Below are 24841 nucleotides of genomic sequence, written 5' to 3'. Positions count from 1 at the left end.
ATTCATGGATAAGCAGTAAATATGGTATGATCATGGACTTTCTAAGGGATTCAATTCTGAGCCACCAAGAATTGAATCAGGGCTTTCTTAGGTGCATTTCATTCATTCATTTTACAAGAGTTGCTGAAGGAGTACATAATCAACACTTGATATTGAATTCCTCCCACTGGTCCCACCAATGCTCTTGACCTCCTTGAACTTCTTGCAATCCAATACTACATAGTAATCCTTGGCATACCAAGGCGAATTTACAAGAACTTAAATAAATGAAAATACAACCCAAAAATATTACAAACTTAATAATACATGCCCAAAATAAATTAAAATAAATTAATTTACAATCCCAAAGAAACATAAAAGAAATAAATCCAATCACATTGGTCTTTTATAGTCCATGATCATCCATCATGCATATCACTATTTAACAATTAAATAAAACATACATACTTATATTAAATTGAATATCTCATATTCAACTTAAAAATCCAGATTTGAATATGATTCAAATAAATTTAAAAATTCAGATTTGAATCTCATTCAAACAAATTTAAAAATTCAGATTTGAATCACATTCAAACAACTTCAAAAATTCATATTTAAATCACATTCAAATATTTTTTAAAAAATCAGATTTGAATCACATTCAAATATTTTTTAAAAAATCAGATCTGAATTTTATTGAATCAATTTTAAAAAATCAGATTTAAATATGATTCAAACAACTTTAAAAATTCAGATTTGAATCACATTCAAACAACTTTTAAAATTCAGATTTGAATCACATTCAAACATTTTTTAAAATTCTGATTTGAATCATAATTTAATTGTGTGATTAAAACAACTAATTAAACACTTTAATTAGCCAAAGAATAGGCCTTAGATCATACAACAATTGCAGAATTAAAAGCCAAACCTTGAATCACCCAAGGAACCATTATTGCCGCCACCAATGGTGGCTTCACCATGTGTGCCGCCACACCTCTTAATCCAACCAGCAATGGATCAATCATCTCATGATCAAATCACACAATTAAATCATATATTCAACAATCTAAATGGCAAATATAGTGGCTCTGATACCAATTGAAGGAACGGAAGCGTGAAAAACACAAGATTATACCATTGAATTCAAAAATTTTCACCTAGGGTCACATGCACCATGCAAGATTTATTTTTATCTATTTGATTTCAATGATAAACAACATATTAAAACTCTTTTAATATGTTTTTGGATCTGTATTTGCCATTTAAGATTTTAAAATTAATCAGATTAATTTTAGAACCCTAGATTAAATCAAGAACGATTACACTAACCTCTTGATGTGCCGCAAATGTTCGCGCCTTTGAGATTCGTCTTCAGGACACCAGATGTTGTCCCTCTAGCTTGTCCACACCAAGAACACCTATGGCAGCCCTTGAACAGCTTCTAAAGCCTTTTCTATTAATTAGAAATTCAAGTTCTGCCTTTTAAGAGATTAGAGATGTAAACAGGACACTAGAAACAATTTCTAGTGTTCTTAATTCAAGAGATTGATGGCTAATCTCTTTGAATTGATGAGAGATGAAGAGAAATAGCTGGAGAGGCTCAAAGTGGCGTGACAATTGAGAGGAGAGGCTGCTGGTTATGTTTTCTTTCATAACCACACTTAAATAGCTAGGTTAACACATTAAACCCTAGCCACATGTCACCTTTTGATTAGCTCTAGGTTTAAGTGACCCAATCACATTGTGCCAAGTGTCAAACCTATATTTAATCTTGATTTTAATCATCTTACATGATTAAAAACATTTGGCAAGTTTATGTGTTATGCCATGTGTCACCATCTCATGGTGCCACGTGTCACAATCGTGAAATGACCAAAATGCCCTCGTGTCTTAATTTTGAGTTCTTAACCCAAAATAATTATTTTCTTCTTCTAATTAATTTATATCAAATATAAATTAATTAATTAATCTCTATTAATTAATTTCTCATCAATTAAATTCATATTTAAACACTTTAAATATAAATTTAATTTATACTACACATCCAATAATCTAGATTTGGTTTCAAGTCATGCTAGGACTTTGCAATTTAATTGCAAACCAAATCTATTTAATTAATCAATTAAACTCTTTAATTAATTAATTAAATCATATTTAAATAGGTGATAACTTGTGTATGTGTGTGACTTACTAGGCTCATCACTAATTGGCAATGAGACATGATATCAACTCTTAATATCATCGAACTCTTTCTTACCATCACTGATTTCTCTAAATCATTTTATGAACCTCAGAGACCTTGGTTAACACCTAGCATAGTATGCCATGGCCACCCTACTATTAATAAGGTTGACCTTATATTAACCTATAATCATATGTTACCATGCACTAGAATCTCTCTCTACAAAATCCCAACTCAAGCCGGAGTCATGGTTTATGTCAAACTCCATTTGCTATGAATATTATGTTCTCTTTTAATTCCAGTTCTTGATTAAAAGATTTTTCTCATCGTAAACTCTTTCTCAATAAATCTATCTGTCTGGCCAGAACTTGAAACATCAAGAACAATTAAATGAACATAGGATTTTAACTCTATTTAATTAGAGGAACAGATTCCATCTAGATCAACACCTACCTCCATATATAACTAGCAGACAAAACATGCCCATATACCCATACATAGTACAAGTATGAAAGCAGTATCAAACTCAAACTACCTATATACAAGATAACTGTGCTATCTCAGGTCTAAAGATTATATGCACTGATATGATTTATGACAAAACATTGACAAGAGTAAACTCCATGTGCTTGTCATAAGTGTCACTGGTTCGGCCTACTTATCATTTATAAGTGCCTATCATGTTTGTTATATGGCATAAGACTCACCATTCCATCTTATTTATATCTCATATAAATAACTTGGGAACAAACATGAATACAATCTTTCTGGATAAGTCATGTCCTTATTATGAAGTATCCTCGATTGTGAACCTATTTATGATACTTTGTGCTAGAAATATTGTCACTCATATTCTCAACAACTTAAGAATAATATTTCTAACAAAATATCAATGGACCTTTTCTATTACACATAAATATATTATGTAAACGGAAAAGTGGAAATGCCTTTTATTAATAAAATATATACAAGATACATACTAAATGATATGCTCTAGGGCATACTACTAACACCATCACATGTGATGATCACATATAAATCATAAATAACCATTTACTTTTCCATTCACAAATACAATTTTCATAATTTACATAAACCTCAATATACATTACACAAGTTTAATTACATATGAGAAAATCAAAATTAAGTTACAAAATGTCAAAATGACACCTAGTGTCCTACCAATGCACTGCAGAAGTTGAGGTGACACGGACACTATGCAGAACTGCAGGATGGACTTATCCAATTTGTGGTCTACTGGCTCTCGATCAGTATCTTCAATACCTACGCATTGGAAAAACGACGCGCTAAGCATAAAGCTTAGTGGTGCAAATAAGAAAATAGAAAGAAATAATATGCAAATAAAAATCATAATTTTTTTTTTAGCCATTGTGTTCATAAGAACTGAATAATTACCAACTTAATGTTTAGTCGAGGGCTAATTACGTTTTATGATATTAACTTCTTCATGCATTTTGTTTATTTATTTTCTTCCTGATCTTGAGTTTCTTTGTATTCTATCGTAATCATTCCTGATATTTAATTTTCGTATTTTCTTTAACAATCAGTTCAGTTACCGTTATACTTTTCCATGCCCAAGTAACCTATACTGAACGACTGGACTGGATAACGGGTCGTTGGCACTGGACACCGCGGTGCCTCGGGCCGTCATACCATGGGACGCAGAACGTCAACCATGTATGCAATCAGTATGGCTAAAAAGCCATGATATTACATAATCGGGCATAAAAGCCATGCATACGGGCATAAAAGCCATGAATACGGCATAAAGCCTTTCGCAGTACTGCTAAAACAATACCCTATTGGCTTGCCAATCTATCCAAACCAATCACATTAGGCCTACTGGGGCATTTTGCACTTTTAAGTTTCACAATTTTTGAATTTCAAGTTTTCATGTCACTATTCATTTCATTAGTCAACTAAAATGTTGACTTTTGCATAAACAATAGGTACATTGGTTTTAGTACTCCCAACATACCACATTTTGTATTCAAAACTTATTGGTTTTGGTCACTTTCTCAAAGCTTAGGTCATTTTGGCAAAATTGCCAATTTTTGGTTTTAGTGTCACTATTCACCTCATTGGTCAACAAAAATGTTGACTTTTGAATAGAAAATAGGTGTATTGGTCTTAACACCTCAAACATACCACATTTTGTATTTCAAACTTGTTGGTATTGGTTGCCAATACCATTTTTAAGCTTAATGCTAATTGAGCAAAATTTTCGGTTTTCATGCTTCATCTTTACTGTTCCATTTGTTGTTTTTACAGTGGGAATTTGAGGAAATGGTAAACATGAAAGTTGTTCCTTATTTTGTCTAGTTGAATTTCCTTTTTTGAATCACTCCATTTGGAGTTTTGTAGCTCAATTTATGGCCAAAATAAGTTTACTGTTCACGTGCACTGTTTATGCTGCACTTTTGGGTTTTGGCAGATTTTGGTCCAACTTTGGTCAGTAATTTGATTAAGTTAAGTTCATAATTTGGCCTAACTTTCTTCATATGAAATGTTCTACTATGCCTTAGGTTTTCATCGGTTCAAGAATCGCCTAAATCCGAGTTTTCTAGAGAGAGTTATAGCCATCCAAACATTACTGCTCAAATGAAAATTCTGGAAATCTCAATACAGTAAACTTCACTTTGCTCAATGATTTGAATGGGTTAATGGCATAATTTGAGGTGATGTTCTTCATGAAAGTTGTTTGTCTATATCCTATCTTGTTTCTGTAAACATTTCAGGTCAATTGACCATATCTACAGTGACTTATGGCCAAATGAAGCGATCGCTCATTTGGTCATTTCGCAGGGGTCGCTTATGTGGTATCCGGATTGGGGCCAAGTTTTGGTCCTCTTGCTTTGGTCTTTTGGGCATGGTTTCTTCAGCAAAAATGTGCCATTGTAAGCCTAGTTTCATGTCCAATTGTCCAAACATCAATTGGACCTACACAGCCAAAGTTATGGCGGTGCAAGTGGACTGAAATTTCAGTCACTCTGCTGCACTCACAAGGCAGCCTACACATTCACTTGGCTATACTATTTTTCAGTCCAATTCATGGTCAACATACCTAAAATGGTCACTAATTGACCATTAAAAGGTTCTCTAACAATTTCCTAAGCCAAGTCAATTTTTCACTTCTCAAAACCCTAATTCCCATATGAGTTTTCACAAATTCCTTATTTAACTCTTCCATTCTTTGTATATGTATATGTATACACTTTAAACATAAACTCTAGTTCACTCTAAGTCCATCAAAACTATCAAAATAATTCCTTCACAAGGGCTGCAGAAAATTCATAGTATGTGTACACATAATTCATGTTCATTTAATTTACAATTTCTCACTTATTTCAAGCTTCTAACGTGGAATCAAAGAAGTATATATATAAGTAGGCACTAACCTCACTTTAACCTCTTGTAGGGCAGATTTCTCCAATCTAAAACTTCACTTTCCTTCCTTTTCTAGGTTGCCAAACACTTCCCCAAGAGGTATGGACAAGTTTTAGTGACGGTGACTTAGGGTTTTATAGTGCAAATTCATGGGAAAATGGAAGTAATTAAAGAAAACTTCCATGGAGGGTTATGGAGGAGAGGATCACGTTTTGAAGAAGAAGATGGCTGCTTATTTTTGGTCTTCCTTGGTCTTTATTTATCTCTTTTATTAATTAGTCAAATGGTTACTTAATTGTGATTTGTTATGGCTTTTAAATGACATCATCAAGATGTCATAAATTGCTTTTTATTTCATTTTCCTTTTCTTTTATCCACTACTCATTTCCAATTTCATTTTTAGTAATGTTTATTCATATTTTATGTCATATTAATTATTTACTCAACTGGGCAAGTCGGCCAAAAATCACCTCTGAAGGCGAAATGACCAAAATGCCCTCTGTTTGGCTTAACGGGTCAAAATTGTCTGTACCGATTGTAAAATTTTTCAAATATTTTCTTGGCATTCTAATGCCATAGGAACCTCAATGACCCTTCTCTAGAGTTCCAAAAATTATTTTATGAATTTTTACCCGGGTTTAGGGTTCCTAGTTGCGAGAACCGCAACTTCCCTCCGGTTACCCATCGCTTGGGCACCGGCTCATTTGACTTAGTTGTATTTTATTTCTAAAATTTTTACTAAATTTTTCTTGTTAATATTTGAGTTAATTATGATTCCTGACTTTAGTTTAAATATTTTTCCGGACGTTCTAGCTGTCCGAGCCGACACCGGTCATCAGAACAGTAGAATGTACGGAGTTGCTACCGGGAGGATGTTACAACTCTTCCCCCCTAATTTAAATTTCGTCCTCGAAATTTATTCGGTGTAAATAGTCGAGGAGCTATTACCTCCTTATTTCTTCACCTTTCCGTGTTATCATACTTTACTTTCTCCTAGTCTCAATCCTATCCTCAAACAGTTATGTACTCATCCTTTTTCATCTTAAATATAGTCTCCTTCTTATTTCCATTCGCTATCTCATTGTCTCTTCACTCTCTTATTCCATACCCTAACCTAAAATAAACAGGAAATACAGATCTGCATTAGTGTCACCTCGACTCTTATGAATGCAATGCATGATATGCAGTCTATCTAGGTCTAGAAACGCCTAAACCGCGCTCTGATACCACTAAATGTGACACCCCTTACCCGACTACAGTGTAGCCGAGCAAGTTATGCCACTCAGTGTGCCGAGCACTCTATTTTATCTTAATTCATTTTTATTCTTCCTTTTGAATATAACTTGTGAAATATAATTTATTTTAGCCATTTATCAAAAGTATTATTTATTTGAGGTTCCGAAAATTTTAAAGAAAATCCGGCGGAGTACCGGCTAAAATGGAGAAAATAGTTCTTCGGAACCTGTTAAAAACACTTCCAATATTTGTATTCCATCATTTCAAACTCCAATATCCAAAATCTCAACATTTCAATTTCAATTCTCAATCATCCATCACATGTGATGATCACATATAAATCATAAATAACCATTTACTTTTCCATTCACAAATATAATTTTCATAATTTACATAAACCTCAATATACATTACACAAGTTTAATTACATATGAGAAAATCAAAATTAAGTTACAAAATGTCAAAATGACACCTAGTGTCCTACCAATGCACTGCAGAAGTTGAGGTGACACGGACACTATGCAGAACTACAGGATGGACTTACCCAATTTGTGGTCTACTGGCTCTCGATCAGTATCTTCAGTACCTACGCGTTGCAAAAATGACGCGCTAAGCATAAAGCTTAGTGGTGCAAATAATAAAATAGAAAGAAATAATATGCAAATAAAAATCATAATTTTTTTTTAGCCATTGTGTTCATAAGAACTGAATAATTACCAACTTAATGTTTAGTCGAGGGCTAATTACGTTTTATGATATTAACTTCTTCATGCATTTTGTTTATTTATTTTCTTCCTGATCTTGAGTTTCTTTGTATTCTATCGTAATCATTCCTGATATTTAATTTTCGTATTTTCTTTAACAATCAGTTCAGTTACCGTTATACTTTTCCATGCCCAAGTAACCTATCTTGAGCAGTGGATCGATAACGGGTCGTTGGCACTGGACACCGCGGTGCCTCGGGCCGTCATACCATGGGACGCAGAACGTCAACCATGTATGCAGTCAGTATGGCTAAAAAGCCATGATATTACATAATCGGGCATAAAAGCCATGCATACGGGCATAAAAGCCATGAATACGGCATAAAGCCTTTCGCAGCATTGCTAAAACAATACCCTATTGGCATGCCAATATATCCAAACCAATCACATTAGGCCTACTGGGGCATTTTGCACTTTTAAGTTTCACAATTTTTGAATTTCAAGTTTTCATGTCACTATTCATTTCATTAGTCAACTAAAATGTTGACTTTTGCATAAGCAATAGGTACATTGGTTTTAGTACTCCCAACATACCACATTTTGTATTCAAAACTTGTTGGTTTTGGTCACTTTCTCAAAGCTTAGGTCATTTTGGCAAAATTGCCAATTTTTGGTTTTAGTGTCACTATTTACCTCATTGGTCAACAAAAATTTTGACTTTTGGATAGAAAATAGGTGTATTGGTCTTAACACCTTAAACATACCAAATTTTTTATTTCAAACTTGTTGGTATTGGTTGCCAATACCATTTTTAAGCTTAATGCTAATTGAGCAAAATTTTCGGTTTTCATGCTTCATATTTACTGTTCCATTTGTTATTTTTACAGTGGGAATTTGACGAAATGGTAAACATGAAAGTTGTTCCTTATTTTGTCTAGTTGAATTTCCTTTTTTGAATCACTCCATTTGGAGTTTTGTAGCTCAAGTTATGGCCAAAATAAGTTTACTGTTCACGTGCACTGTTCATGCTGCACTTTTGGGTTTTGGCAGATTTTGGTCCAACTTTGGTCAGTAATTTGATCAAGTTAAGTTCATAATTTGGCCTAACTTTCTTCATATGAAATGTTCTAATATGCCTTAGGTTTTCATCGGTTCAAGAATCGCCTAAATCCGAGTTTTCTAGAGAGAGTTATAGCCATCCAAACATTACTGCTCAAATGAAAATTCTGGAAATCTCAGTACAGTAAACTTCACTTTGCTCAATGATTTGAATGGGTTAATGGCATAATTTGAGGTGATGTTCTTCATGAAAGTTGTTTGTCTATATCCTATCTTGTTGCTGTAAAAACGTAAGGTCAATTGACCATATCTACAGTGACTTATGGCCAAATGAACAGTTACTGTTCATTTGGTCATTTCTGCAGGGGCTGTTTGCAGGGTATCCGGATTGGGGCCAAGTTTTGGTCCTCTTGCTTTGGTCTTTTGGGCATGGTTTCTTCAGCAAAAATGTGCCATTGTAAGCCTAGTTTCATGTCCAATTGGCCAAACATCAATTGGACCTACACAGCCAAAGTTATGGCGGTGCAAGTGGACTGAAATTTCAGTCACTCTGCTGCACTCACAAGGCAGCCTACACATTCACTTGGCTATACTATTTTTCAGTCCAATTCATGGTCAACATACCTAAAATGGTCACTAATTGACCATTAAAAGGTTCTCTAACAATTTCCTAAGCCAAGTCAATTTTTCACTTCTCAAAACCCTAATTCCCATATGAGTTTTCACAAATTCCTTATTTAACTCTTCCATTCTTTGTATATGTATATGTATACACTTTAAACATAAGCTCTAGTTCACTCTAAGTCCATCAAAACTATCAAAATAATTCCTTCACAAGGGCTGCAGAAAATTCATAGTATGTATACACATAATTCATGTTCATTTAATTTACAATTTCTCACTTATTTCAAGCTTCTAACATGGAATCAAAGAAGTATTTATATAAGTAGGCACTAACCTCACTTTAACCTCTTGTAGGGCAGATTTCTTCAAGCTAAAACTTCACTTTCCTTCCTTTTCTAGGCTGCCAAACACTTCCCCAAGAGGTATGGACAAGTTTTAGTGAAGGTGACTTAGGGTTTTATAGTGCAAATTCATGGGAAAATGGAAGTAATTAAAGAAAACTTCCATGGAGGGTTATGGAGGAGAGGATCACGTTTTGAAGAAGAAGATGGCTGCTTGTTTTTGGTCTTCCTTGGTCTTTATTTATCTCTTTTATTAATTAGTCAAATGGTTACTTAATTGTGATTTGTTATGGCTTTTAAATGACATCATCAAGATGTCATAAATTGCTTTTTATTTCATTTTCCTTTTCTTTTATCCACTACTCATTTCCAATTTCATTTTTAGTAATGTTTATTCATATTTTATGTCATATTAATTATTTACTCAACTGGGCAAGTCAGCCAAAAATCAGCTCTGAAGGCGAAATGACCAAAATGCCCTTTGTTTGGCTTAACGGGTCAAAATTGTCTGTACCGATTGTAAAATTTTTCTAAATATTTTCTTGGTATTCTAATGCCATAGGAACCTCAATTACCCTTCTCTGGAGTTCCAAAAATTATTTTATGAATTTTTACCCGGGTTTAGGGTTCCTAGTTGCGAGAACCACAACTTCCCTCCGATTACCCATCGCTTGGGCACCGGCTCATTTGACTTAGTTGTATTTTATTTCTAAAATTTTTACTAAATTTTTCTTGTTAATATTTGAGTTAATTATGATTCCTGACTTTAGTTTAAATATTTTTCCGGACGTTCTAGCTGTCCGAGCCAACACCGGTCACTGGAACAGTAGAATGTACGGAGTTGCTACCGGGAGGATGTTACACACTACCTCTGATTTACCAGGTTTCCTACCCCTTTGTGGTGCAGGAGCAGGTCTGTCTACTTGTGTTGGAGCAGCTGTAGTAGTTCTGTGTGGACAGTTCCTTAACTGATGCTCTATTGACCCACACCTCAAGCAGGCACCAGTCACTCTCCAACACTCTCCCTTGTGCCAGTTCAGGCAGTGTGGACATGCAGAAGTTGCTGGGGCTGGTCCCCTGAACCCCATCCCTAGAGAGCTGCCCACTAATGGTGTGGACTGACCTCTCCTAGAGGTAAACTGTGGTCCGCCCCGAGACCGACCACGACCATGTGGTGAACTTCGTGCGGTGGACCCTTGAACTTCTTCCCAAATGCAGGAGCTGAACTAGACTGACCTGGGCCCCTCTTATGCTGTCTTTCCCTTCTGGTCTGCTCACTAATTCTTACTTTTTCAACCTTTATTGCCGCTTCCACTAACTTGGTGAAGTCAGTGATTCCCAAGGCAGTGATCATAATCTTTATGTTGTCATTTAGTCCCTCTTCAAATCTCTTGCACCTTTCAGCTTCATTAGGGACTATCTTCCTTCCATAGCGGCTCAATCTTACGAATTCCTTCTCATACTCGGCCACTGATAACTGTCTCTGCCTCAGGTTGATGAATTCCCTTCTTCTTTCTTCTAGGTATACAGTACCCACATATTTCTTCTTGAATTTGGAGAGAAAGAAGTCCCAAGTTCTGACTTCGTGCACTTCATCGACACCGTGTCCCACCATTCGTAGGCATCATCTTGCAACAAAGATATGGCGACTTCCGTGTTTTGCTCGAGTGCGGTGGAGTTGTTTTAGAACTCGCTGCTCTGCTCAACCAATTCTACCGCAATGTAATCATCTTCTCTCTTGCCATAGAAATCCACTGCTCCAAACTTTCTTAGCCTTTCCAGGTGTGATTTCTGCTGTGGAGCTGATGGTGGTGGTGGTGCTGGCATTACCCCAGCCATTTGTCTAAAGAAATCGGCCATTTGCTGAAACATGGCCTGTGGAGGCTGAACAGGCTCTGCTTGAGCTGGTGGAGCAGGTTCTCTCATGCCCCCAGTCTCAGCTGCTGCAGGTGGAGCATGACTCTCCACTTCCTCCTCAACGGCTCTCTGAGATGAAGGGTCCATATCCTATTCAAAATAAGAAAGATAAACAGATTTGCATTAGTGTCACCTCAACTCTTACAAATGCAATGCATGGTATGGACTCAATCTAGGCCCAGAAACGCCTAAACCGTGCTCTGATACCACTAAATGTGACACCCCTTACCCGTGTACAGTATACCTAAGTAAGTAATGCCACACGGTGTACCGGCACACTCTAATATGCCTTAATTAATTTGTATCATGCTTTTGAATATAATTTATGAAATATAATTTATTTAAACCATTTATCGAAATTATTATTTATTTGAGGTTCCGAAAATTTTAAAGAAAATCCAGCAGAGTACCGGCTAAAAATGGAGAAAACAGTTCTTCGAAACCTGTTAAAAACACTTCCAAATAATTCCCAAACAATCCCAACTTCAATTCTTCAACAGAATCTCAATATCATAATTTGGGGTAGGTTCCTTCATGAAAGTTGTTTTTCTATGTCTTAACTTGTTTCTGTAAAAATTTCAGGTCAATTGACCATATCTACAGTGAGTTATGGCCAAATGAACAGTTATTGTTCATTTGGTCATTTCTGCAGGTGCTGTTGCAGGGTATTCGGATTGGGACCAACTTTTGGTCCTCTTGCTTTGGTCTTTTGGGCATGGTTTCTTAAGAAAAAATGTGTCATTATAAGCCTAGTTTCATGTCCAATTGGCCAAACACCAATTGGACCTACACAGCCAAAGTTATGGCTGTGCAAGTGGACTGAAATCTCAGTCACCATGCTGCTGTCTTTAGGCAGCCTACACATTCACTTTGCCATGCATTAACTCACTTCAAATTATGATTAACTTGCCTTAAATAGTCGCTAATTGACCACTAGAATGTCCATTAATCAATTCAAATGCCAAGTCCAATTTTCACCCTTAAAACCCTAGTTCCCATTATAGGTTTTCACCAAACACCTTAATTACTAACCCATTTACTAACCACATGCATAGATGGTTTAAACATAACCTCTAATCCACCTCAAGTCCATCAAAACACTCCATTTCTATTCCTTCAATAGGGCTGTCGAAATTCATGGCATTCATACACATAATTTTTATTCATTTTAGTTATAATTTCCTACTTATTTCAAGTCCCTTAACATAGAAATAAAGAGCTTTAGGTGTATATATGCACTAACCTTTAAGTGGTAGAATTTTCCAAGTTAAATCTTCACTTTCCTTCACTTTCTAGGCTGCCAAACATTTTCCCAAGAGATGTGGTTAAGTTTTAATGAAAGGGGTTTAGGGTTTAGTGGAGCAAAATTAATGAGAATTGAAGAGAGAGATGGGAAAAATTTTCATGGAAGAGATAGACTTGATTTTGGCCATGGAGGAGTGAAATGAAGAAGATGGTTGTTTTTGTTTTGTTTTTATCTCATTTTAGTTCATTTTTATCCCCTTTATTAATTTGTCAAATTGTGATTTAAATTGCATCTCCATATGTCATAAATAAGTCTTTTTCCTCATTTTCTTTTCTTTTCTCCACTACTCATTTCCAATTTAATTTCTAGTAATGTTTATTCATATTTTATGTCATATTAATTATTTACTCAACTGGATAAGTCTGCCAAAAATCACCTCTAAAGGCGAAATGACCAAAATGCCCTCCGTTTGGCTTAACGGGTCAAAATTGTCTGTACCGATGGAAAATATTTTCTAGGTATTTTCTTGGCATTCTAATGCCATAGGAACCTCAATGACCCTTCTCTAGAGTTCGAAAAATTATTTTATAATTTTTCCCCCGGGTCTAGGGCTCCTAGTTGAGAGAACCGCAACTTCCCTCTGGTTACCCCTCGCTACGGCACCGGCTTGTTTAACTTGGTTGTATTTTATTTCTAAAATTTTTTACTAAATTTTTCTTATTAGTATTTGAGTTAATTTTGGTTCCTCACTTTAGTTTAAATATTTTTCCGGACGTTCTAGCTGTCCGGACCGACACCAGTCACCGGAACAGTAGAATGTACGGAATTGTTACTGGGAGGGTGTTACAGAGCGAGCTGCTACAGTTAGAGAGGAGCAAAATTGAAGAATTTCTGTACGGGTATTGTCTATACCCTGGTAGTTTAGTTTGATGTAAATATGATAGTATGCATATGTATCTCTGTAGTTTGAGCAGTTGTACAGATAAAATTGTAATAATATTATTTTTGAGATTTTGTGTTTGTAAATTTAATAGTAGATGTAAATTAAATATTTAAAATGCAATGTGCATGAGTTTATGAAATATTTTGAGTTATTAATTTTTGATTTGAAATTTGGATTTTGAGTTGAAGTGTTGCCATTGTTGTTGATTTGAAGTTTGGTGGTTGCAAATGAAGTTGTGATTGAGAAAAATATTGGTAGTGTTTTTATTTTCAGGTTTTGAAGAACTATTTTCTCAAAATACAGACGGCACTCTGCCGAAATTTTTGTAAAAATTGCGGAGATTTTAAATATCCAAAAATTTGATTTGTGTTTGGACTTTAAATAAAGGTTTTAATAATTGAAAAAAAAAAATTTACCCACCAATTCCTTAATGAATGAAAATTGTTTTAAAATCCCTTGTAGTATGTTTAATGTGTTACCGGTAGGTGAAGTACGGTAATTCATTAGGTGTACTACGGGAACATGTTACATCTTACGAGGAGTAGGGTGTGACATGTTTAGTGGTATCAGAGCAAAGGTTTTAAATAAATTTTGAACTGTGAATTTGCAATATTTTGTTAGTAAATACAACTGCTCAAATGTTTGATATATATGACATATTTACATCATGAATATGCACTAATGGAGGTCAACCTCCTTGTGTTTGTTATCAGAGAGTAGAAAATTTCTGGAAAACGGAATGGAAGAGGGAGATCATTCCGTAGAGCAATCTGTCGAGGCTGAGGCCCGAGGAGAAGCCCCAGCACTCCAGAATGTGAGTGGGTCAGCCACTCCAGCTCCTCCTCAAGCACCGCAGTTTCCTGCTCAGTTTGCACAACAGATGGCTGCGTTCTTTCAACAAATGGCGGGAAATGTGCCACCTCAAGCACAGACACAAGCACCTGCAGCACAACCACATCCTCCGGCTCGGCAATATGAGAAATTAATGAAATTTGGGGCTATAGAATTCAAAGGAACAGTGGATCCACTGGAAGCAGAACAGTGGTTAGAGAGGATGGAACGGGTTTTCAGAAAACTACAGTGTGCTGAAGAGTTGAAGTTTGAATATTCAGTATCACTTTTGCACGGGGATGAATATGAGTGGTGGAAGACCATCCCCTACAGTCTGGTAGAGCCACCAGTCCTCACATGGGCAGACTTTTTAAGGGAATTTCGGCAAAAGTGGGTCCCTGATACTTATGTAGACATGAAACTACAAGAGTTTTTAAGTTTAAAGCAAGGGGATAGAATTGTAGCAGAATATGAGCGGGACTTTTCAAGGCTAAGCCATTATGCTGGAAGCTTAGTGACCGCCCCCAGAGACTGGTGTAAGAGATTTGAGGCTGGGTTGAGGCCTAGCTTGAGAATGCAAGTGGTAGGGTTCCGACACCAGAAGTTTTCTGAATTGATTTCACAAGCCCTAGAACTGGAAAGGATATAATCGGAATGGGCAGTGAAAAAGAGTACACAAGAGAAAGAGAAAACTGAAAAGGTTACTGGTCAAGCTACTGAGAGTGGCTCTGGGAAAAGAAAACATTTTGGAGGGTCTAGCTTGCGCAAATCAGGTAGAGGTGGATCTTCTGGACAGAAACCACCCCAATCCGATCAGCAAACTCAACAGACACGCAGAAAAATGCTGTAGGATCGACTTTGTGAGACTTGTGGTAAACCACATAGTGGAGAATGTTATAGAGCTATAGGAGCATGTTTTAATTGTGGAGGGACTGGTCATTTTGCTAAGGATTGCGTAAGTCCACGCCGTTATGGATCATTTACCACGTCAAAAGGATCAGCTCAAGTTCCTACCCCGAAGAGTTCACCAGCAGTTGGTAGAGGCGGAGGCAGAGGTAGGGGTAGTATGCTTGGAAGTCAGAATACTATAAATCAACTATGACAAGGTAATGCTCCAGTGAGAGTGTACACTATGCGATAGAGGGATGAGGATGAAACTTCTGACATGGTTCCTGGTATTTTCTCGATTCTTGACTAAGATACGAATATGTATAAAAAAAAAAAATCAAATTTGATATGTTAGTGACTAGTCTTTTTAAAATTAATTTTGGAAGAGTTTGTCAATGAAAGGTATTTGCTAGCACACAAGAATTTGTAAAGTTAATTAGTAAGCCTAACTATGTAAGGAAAGAGAACCTAAAAGTAAGTTATAGTAATATAGCTACCTTAGATGCGGATAAGGGTATTACTGCTGATAGATGTCAGTGGGTACCATACTCAACATAAGTTCAAGATATTAGTGAAATTAAAAGAAATAAGACATAGGGAAGTTTTATCTATTGGGATGTATCATAGTGACTATGCAATATACTTGACGTTTGTGCTGTAAGCTACAGATTACAGTATTGACTTGAGATTTATTGTGTAGAGCTACGTACTACCCAATAGTACATAATGATAAGAATAGTTATAAATGATTTTTGCTCTGGTATAAATATACCAGAAAAGAGTTTTATTACTAGAACTGAGTTTGAAAATCCTAATTCAGGATTTAAAACTCTATGATTAGAATATCAAAATATCATGGTTGTAAGGTAGTGAGAGTTAAAGACTCCGTTACCCTAGCACGAATTACAGTACATCAAGAATTGTTATGGGACTAGAGATTTTAGCATGGTAAAAATTTAAAAATAACACCTATAGGGCTAAGTCATCCACTACGATATGGGGTTTATAGTTGTTCGGTATTGCAATGGATCTTTTGCTCAAAGTTTAGTAAGGAACAGATTCTATTTGTGTAATCTGATGCGACACAAAATATAATTTTGTTTCCCTAGAAGACAGGATGCTATGGATGACAATTATAATTTATAAAACAGTTAAGAAATGATATTCTACCGATAATGAATTGATAGGAACTAGTTGGCCAGGTATTCTTTAGGAAGAGCACAATTTTATTGTGCGGATCATAAGGATTAGATTAGAATTCAAGTGGAACTTTTGAATAGCATGGGAAACAGGAGAGTCCGATAGACTCCCTTCTTAAGATTAAAGAATTGTTTATGGTTAAAAAAAGAAGAAGGTAATGATCACAAACCAGCGGAAAATAAGCTATAGAATATTGATAGATAAAAGAGTTGTGGAAGTAAAAAATTAGAATAGTTAGTGCGAACATAATAAGGAAACATTATGAATATTAGTTAAAGTGTTGACTAGAATGGTCAGAGGACCAAATCAAAGTAATATTGAACTATAGTGGATTTATTAAGGACGATAAGAGGTACTAAATTACGACTCGACAACCAAGTTAAGGAAGAAGATAAGATTGAGGAATAAAATAATTAAAGTTAAGTTGTGGAATGAAAAGAAACAAATAGAACAGTAAGAAATGAGAAAAACACTAGATGAGAATTTGCCACCAGGGCAAATGACTTACTTAAGACGCGTAATGATATCCCAAACTATTTTATCAAAAAGAAAATAAGTTAAATAAAAGGAACAAGATAGTGCAAAATGGCACATAGGCCTTGGTCATAAATGGAGATAGTAAGATAATGGTTATGGACCTATGGCCAAGAAAGAGATAAGCAGTTCATATATGACCAACAAGGTCATTTAAGAAAAAAGACTATAAAGGAAAATAATTGTTAAAACAACAACAAGAAAAGACTAAAATATTCTAAACTAAACTGAAGGTTGCATCAAATGATCAAGAGATTTGATAAGAAAAGAGTAAAACTAAGTTCTCACCCATAGGATCATACGAGGTCCTAGAAAGAGTGGATCCACTAGCACACAGATTTGTTTACCTCTAAAATTGAAATGAATTTGAATCTAACTTATGATAGAAGCTCATAAGAAATTTGGCACACGAGGTGAACAATCGATGAGTAAATAGTATTGGTTAAAGTGCTAAGGAACCATCATTCAGGCCAGGAAGCTACTTGGGAGCATGAATAGGATATGAGGAGACAGCACCCACAATTGTTCAGAGACTGCTACCAGGTAAAATTTCGAGGACGAAATTATTTTAAGGGGGGGAGAATTGTAACACCCCCATTTGCATAGCCTGGTATATTTCACTGTTCCGATGACCGGTGTCAGTCCGGACAATTAAGGAGATTAGAACCATACTTAAGACAACTAGAGAAGCCATAAACACAAATAATTAGTAATGTCCAATTAGTTAAGTATAAACAAGAAAAACAAAACAGAAGAAGTTAAACGAGCCGAGAGTCACAGCATTGGGTGACCTCCTCGGGAACGACTGCGAAGTCATTTTAAACTCAAATTTCAAACCATAAAAAGTGACGCTGCCGTCCTTAGGACCCTTATGAACACAGTGGAAAAGAGAAAATCATGAAAAAGAACTGTTAAGCCAGTCAAATAATTAGGTCAGGGAGCCGGAAGAAATATGGAGTTATTTGCAAACCGGGATGAACCGGCGATGGGCAATTTGGTCAATTGACCCCGAGAGCTGACTCCTTACCTAACTGTCAAATAAAATCGAAAAAAAGAAAATTTCGGAATCGAGAATTAAATTAAAGAACTAATAGAAAAATGAAAAAAAAAAGAGGAAAATCAAAAAAGTAAAAAGGTGATGACATCATGCATGACCTCATGCATGATGCCATAACTAAATTAATTAAATATTTATTAAATCCTCATGCATGATGCCATAACTAAATTAATTAAATATTTATTAAATTAGATTTTGTGGTCTTCCATAAGCATAAAAACAAAAGAAAAGAAAAGAAAAAAAAAAAGCCTTATCTTCCTCCCATTTACGTTTCTCTCTCCCTCACCATTGTAAACCTCCATTAAAGCTTGCTTCAAGCTTTGAAACCACCATTAAACCTCAAATCCTCCCATACTTGCTTCACAAAAACTTGATTTAATCACTTGAGAGGAAGATTGGTCATCAAAGAATTGAAGAAAATTGAGAGGAAGTGAAAGTTCAAAGACACCTAACAAGGTAAGTAATGCAAACTTCAAGTTTTTAGTTTAATTAGTGTATGTATAGCATCAAGAGCATAGAAATAAACTTAAAATAAAAAAAAAATATGTGTGAGGGACTAAATTGAAATTCGTCCAGCCTTTGTAAGGGTAAGAATTGCATGAATTTAATTGAATAAAATATGTTAGAAAGCTTGAATGAGTTGAGGAATTGTGTTTGTATGGTTGGAATTAGTAAAATGTAACAAATTAAGTGAGTTAGGGTTTTGGAATTTAGGGTTTATGAACCAAAAATTTGGAGAAATGAGTAAATGATGTGTTTGACTTATTGTGAAGTGAAAAATGGTCAATAATGACCAAAGGAGATGTGTGGGAATTGTTAGAATGGAAGTCAAATTCGTAGGGTAAATGGTCATGCTGCTGGCAGCATGACCAAGTCAACTTTGAAGGACCAAAACTAAAATTTTACAAGTCTAATTGATATGCCACCAATTGGGGATGAAAATAGACATAAAATGACACAATTTTCATTGAGGAACCATGCCCAAAAACTGACCAAAACCTAGTGAACCAATTGACCAAAGTTGGTTAAAAGCAGTTTGCCACTGCATAAATTGACCAAATGAACAGTAACTGTTCATTTGGTCATAACTCGAGCTACGTAGGTCAAATTGACCTGAAAGTTTAACCGTAATTAGATAAGATATAGATATAAAAATTTCATGAAGAACACAAACCCAAATTATGCCATTAACCCATTCAAAATCGTTGAGCAAAGTTAAACTACTGTACCTGCAAATTGCAGAATTTCCATTTGAGCAGTAATGTTTGAATGGCTATAACTCTCTCTACAAAACTCGGATTTAGGCGATTCTTGAATCGATGGAAACCTAAGACATAGTAGAACATTTTGTATGAAGGAAATTAGACCAAATTATGGACTTAACTTGACCAAATTACTGAATGAAGTTGGATCAAAATCTGCCAGAACCCAAAATCTCAGCATGAACAGTACACGTGAACAGTAATTGTATTTTGGCCATAACTTGAGCTACAAAACTCCGATTGAGGTAATCCAAAAATGAGAATATAATTAAGACGATAAGGAACATTTTCTATGAAGGAAGTTTTGTCAAATTCCAACAGTAGATCGACCAATGGAATAGTGCAACTAAGAGCACCAAAACTAAAATTTGACAATTTGGCCAAAATGACTTAAGCTTTGACAAAATGACCAAAACCAACAAGTTTAGTGACCAAAATGTGGTATGTGGGTGAAGTTGGAATTCCCATACCTATTAAGCCTTAGAAAGTCAACAAATTGACTTGAATAGTGTAGTGAATAGTAACTCCAAAATGAAAATTTCCAAGAATGTTAGTTTAAGCATATTTGGGCTAGAATTAAGTATTTATGAATTAATTATTGGATTTATGCTAAGTTATGGTACTGAAACACTGTGAAATTATGTGTTTCAGTAGAAAAGAATACCGGGATAGAACCCGAGGAGTCGAGTCAAGGCCGATAGGCGACTCGCATCAGGTTTGTACACAAAAATTTATAAATTATAGTTTTCACAATGAAAATTTATTGTGAATATGTTTATTTTATTATGAATTTCGAGAATGTTGTGCTACCTATTTTACAATAGAGATTTGAAATGAAGCTTGTTTAATTTTCTGCATTGTGAAATTTTTTGTGTTAATTATTGGTTTTAAGTACTACGGTGTTGCCACTTGTGAATGAAAATTTGACTTTAGAAATTGATTGTTTTTTGCATAAAATATTTGAATAACTTGATTTAAATTGTTTTAATTCACGCTTGGCATGGCAATATTAATATGTTTCTCATCCACTTGTGGGGTGAGTTTGATATTTGATCAGTTTCCTCCCTCTCTGGCTTCCCAGTCTGAGGGGCGAGTTTGGATGAGTACTCATTAGCTAGCTAGCCACCTCCCTCATTGATTTCGATTAGTGAGGGTGTTTGCCTTGTCGTGATGTACACACGGCATGTTCGGAAATTTTGTGTCATAGCCTAAGTTGTGTTGTTGATTGGCAACATTGTGTTTATTAACTTGTTTGATTAAATTTTATGTTGTATGAAGCTTTGAAAATTATGATTTGTTATAAATGTAATTTGAAAAATTATGAAATGCGATTATGAGATTTTTAAATTATAATTTGTCCATAAATGTTTTATATTATGCATTTTATACTTTATTGTGCACCATTGAGTATCTTTATACTCAGCGATAGCTTTAACTTGCTGTCACAGATAGAGAAAAGGACATAGCAGTAGAGCGGTACTCTGATTAGAGAGGAGCACAATTGAAGAATTTACATGCAGTATTGTCTATACCCTGGTAGTTTAGTTTGATGTAAATATGATAGTATGCATATGTATCTCTGTAGTTTAAGCAGTTGTACAGATAAAATTGTAATAATATTATTTTTGAGATTTTGTGTTTGTAAATTTAATAGTGGATGAAAATTAAATATTTAAAATGCAATGTGCATGAGTTTATGAAATATTTTGAGTTATTAATTTTTGATTTGAAATGTGGATTTTGAGTTGAAATGTTGCCATTGTTGTTGATTTGAAGTTTGGTGGTTGCAAATGAAGTTGTGATTGAGAAAAATATTGGTAGTGTTTTTATTTTCAGGTTTTGAAGAACCGTTTTCTCAAAATACAGACGGCACTCTGCCGAAATTTTTGTAAAAATTGCGGAGATTTTAAATATCCAAAAATTTGATTTGTGTTTGGACTTTAAATAAAGGTTTTAATAATTGAAAAAAAAAATTTTACCCACCAATTCCATAATGAATGAAAATTGTTTTAAAATCCCTTGTAGTATGTTTAATGGGTTACCGGTAGGTGAAGTACGGTAATTCATTAGGTGTACTACGGGAACATGTTACATCTTACGAGGAGTAGGGTGTGACAGTAAAGGTAATAAAGTAATGAAAACCGCCTCTAGCCATTTCCTTAAATGGACCACATACATCACTATGTATCAATTCCAAAATATTTTCAGCTCTTAACCCTTGTCCAACAAAAGGTGATCTAGTCATTTTGCCTTCAAGGCAGGATTCATAAGTTAGAGTAGGTTCAGAACCTAATGACGATAAAATCTCCATTTTCTCAAGCTTTGCAATCCTATTTTCTGCAACATGACCTAATCTTAAGTGCCAAATATATTTTGAACTTGTATTGATTTTCATCATGGCATTGCATTCATTTAGATTGCTTGCATTAGATTTATATTTAACATTATTATCTAAATAATAAAGTCCATCATGCATATAACCCAAGCCAACATATTTATTTCCAAAATAAATATTGCAAACATCATTTATGAACTAAAATTCATAGCCATTTCTAGTCAAACTAGATATAGAAATGATGTTCTTAAAAGCATCGAGTACATGCAAAACATTATTTAAATACAAAACATGTCCATTCATGTATAAAGATTTAGATCCTATGGCTAAAGCTTCAACAGTTGAGCCATTGCCAACCCGGAGTCTAATATCTCATGACTGCAAGCTGCTTCTACTTACTAGTTCCTGCATATCAAAAGTAATGTGAGAACTAGCACCAGTATCTAAATCCCAAGCTGTAGATGAACTATGAGTATCATCAGAATCTAAATAACAAGACACAGACATACCTTCTAAAGGTCTATTCTTCTTATCCTTCAATGAAGCAAGATACTTTGGGCAGTTCGTTTTCCAGTGCCCATCCATCTGGCAGTGGAAACACTTTCCCTTACCTTTGTCAGCTTCGGTCTTGCCCTTCTGTTTGGCTATCTTCTTGAAAGGTCCATGAATTTGAGGTTTCTTATTCTTATTGCCCTTCTTCTTTTTGGACTTTCCAGCAGAAGAAAAAGATGTAATCAAAGCCACCTCTTTTCCTTTATCGCTCGACATATTCTTTTGGGCAATAACCACCATGTTAAGTAACCCAGCCAAAGTACACTCTTGCTTTGTCATATGGAAATTTATCACAAAATTCCCAAATGACTCAGGCAGGGACTGAAGGATCAGATCCGTCTACAGTTGGAAATCCATATAAAAATCAAGATGTTCCATCTACTTAATAAACCGAATCATCTTATGCACATGATCTCCTACATTCTATCCCTCAGACATCCTCATGCGGAATAGATGTCTAGATATCTCATACCTAGCATTCTTGCTATGCTCACCATATAACTCTTACAGGTGAAAGAGGATCTCACTTGCATTCTGCATATTTTCATGCTACTTTTGTAACTCATTAGTCATAGAAGCAAGCATGTAACATTTGGCTCTCATATTATGCTCCTTCCATTTGTCCAAAGTGTCTAGTTCCTCTTGAGTGGCCTCTGGAGGTAAGGGACCAAGAACCTTTGAGTCTAAAACATATCTAATATGTTCTAGGTTTAGGATAAGTTTTAAATTTCTGAGCTAATCAGAAAGATTAGGTCCCGTCAACCTATTGTGATCAAGTATGCTCGCAAGGATATTGGATGGTGGTGGTTGTTGTGTGCTCATTATTATAAGAAAAGTTAACTGCTGAAAAAAACTAGATTAATTAGTAAACGTATAAAGTAATTAACTAAAATGATTATGGTCTTTTAATCAAATTAGTCCTCCCACTAACTTGGCAAATCCTACACTTCCAAAGTATGAAATGGAAATCCTAGTTGGATAGATTTCTAGTGGGTGATTGAATTCTTATAGTCTTATTGATCATCCTCAGGCACATCAATTATTAGAATTATAATAAACTATAAGTAAGCAACTCCTTGCCCATCACATCTCATGTGCGGCTCAATCATTTATTTAGCCCCCAATGCTCAAAATCTCAGGCACATACATTATTGATTTATCTTGCATTAGTTAAGTTGATCCCATTGAGCCAGTAAACATGCAAATAATTTTAATGTCCTCAGGCACATCCATTATTGGCCATCAACTATTTACATATTTACAACATCTTATGTTTAACAATTATTCTTAAGAAAATCTCTTAAATAAATGCATCACATGTAAGTATTTAAAATTTCTTAAAATAATTACCTCAATAGAGGGCCATGATATAATTACTTTAATTATACAATTTTCAACTTAATAATTTGTTTGGAAGATTTTGTGTTCGACTTAATTACTATTATGGTCTCACTTTGCATATTATCCAATTGGCATGCATATATCATATACTTGCATACATTCATACACATCTCATGCATACATGGATAAATAAATAATATGGTATGATCATGGACTTTCTAAGGGATTCAATTCTAAGCCACCAAGAATTGAATTAGGGCATTCCTAGGTGTATTTCATTCATTCATTTTACAAGAGTTGCTAAAGGAGTACATAATCAACCATTGATCTTGATTTCCTTCCACTGGTCCCACTAATGCTCTTGACCTCCTTGTTCTTCTTGCAATTCTTTTCTCACTTGATTCAAAGAAAAATCCCTTATTTTCTTTGAATTAAAATTGCTAGAAAAGGTTTATAGTGTCCTAAATACCCATTAACCTTCACTAAAGCACTAAACCCCATCTTCAAGTGGTTGGCACAGCTTGAGAGGTAAAATTTGGGGCTGCCATAGTTGCTTCTTGCTATACTTGTGGTGGACAAGCTAGAGGGACAACATTTGGGGTCATAAGAACATCATATGATTGTATCAATCGTGCATCAAGAGGTTAATACCTAAAAATCCCTCTTTTAGTTAGGGTTTGATTGAATTTAATGTTAAGTCATAATCTTTAATGGCAAATGAAATTTTAATACATGCTAAAATATGTTTTGGTATGCAATTGGGCATTAGAAATTGATTAGGTTCATAAGACACTTTGTATGTGCATGTAACCTTAAAAATAATTTTTTAAATTCAAGGTTCTAATGCTTAATAATCACGCTTCCACTCCTTCAATTTAACCCACCCAGTGCTCTTCTTTCTTGCAAATCCTATCCAACATGCATTACCCACTAGAGAGGAGAATAACATTATTGGCATCGTTTATGGGAAACAATTATTCTGATGATCCTTCCTCATAAAAATATATCTATGTGATTGTTGTTTCTCCTACCTTATTATTAACATTCCAAATCCCTTACCCATATAACCACAACCTATCCCAATTGACCTTCCTAATGATAATGAGACCACCAATGGTGCCAATATTACTGAAGTTACCCCCCTCAACCTCCCATGACTTTGGAGTAGCTGGCATAACACATCGAAGAACTAGAAG

Source organism: Hevea brasiliensis, chromosome 15, assembly GCF_030052815.1.
Source record: "Hevea brasiliensis isolate MT/VB/25A 57/8 chromosome 15, ASM3005281v1, whole genome shotgun sequence".
Lineage (NCBI taxonomy): Eukaryota > Viridiplantae > Streptophyta > Magnoliopsida > Malpighiales > Euphorbiaceae > Hevea > Hevea brasiliensis.
Note: the sequence above shows the minus strand (reverse complement) of the source record.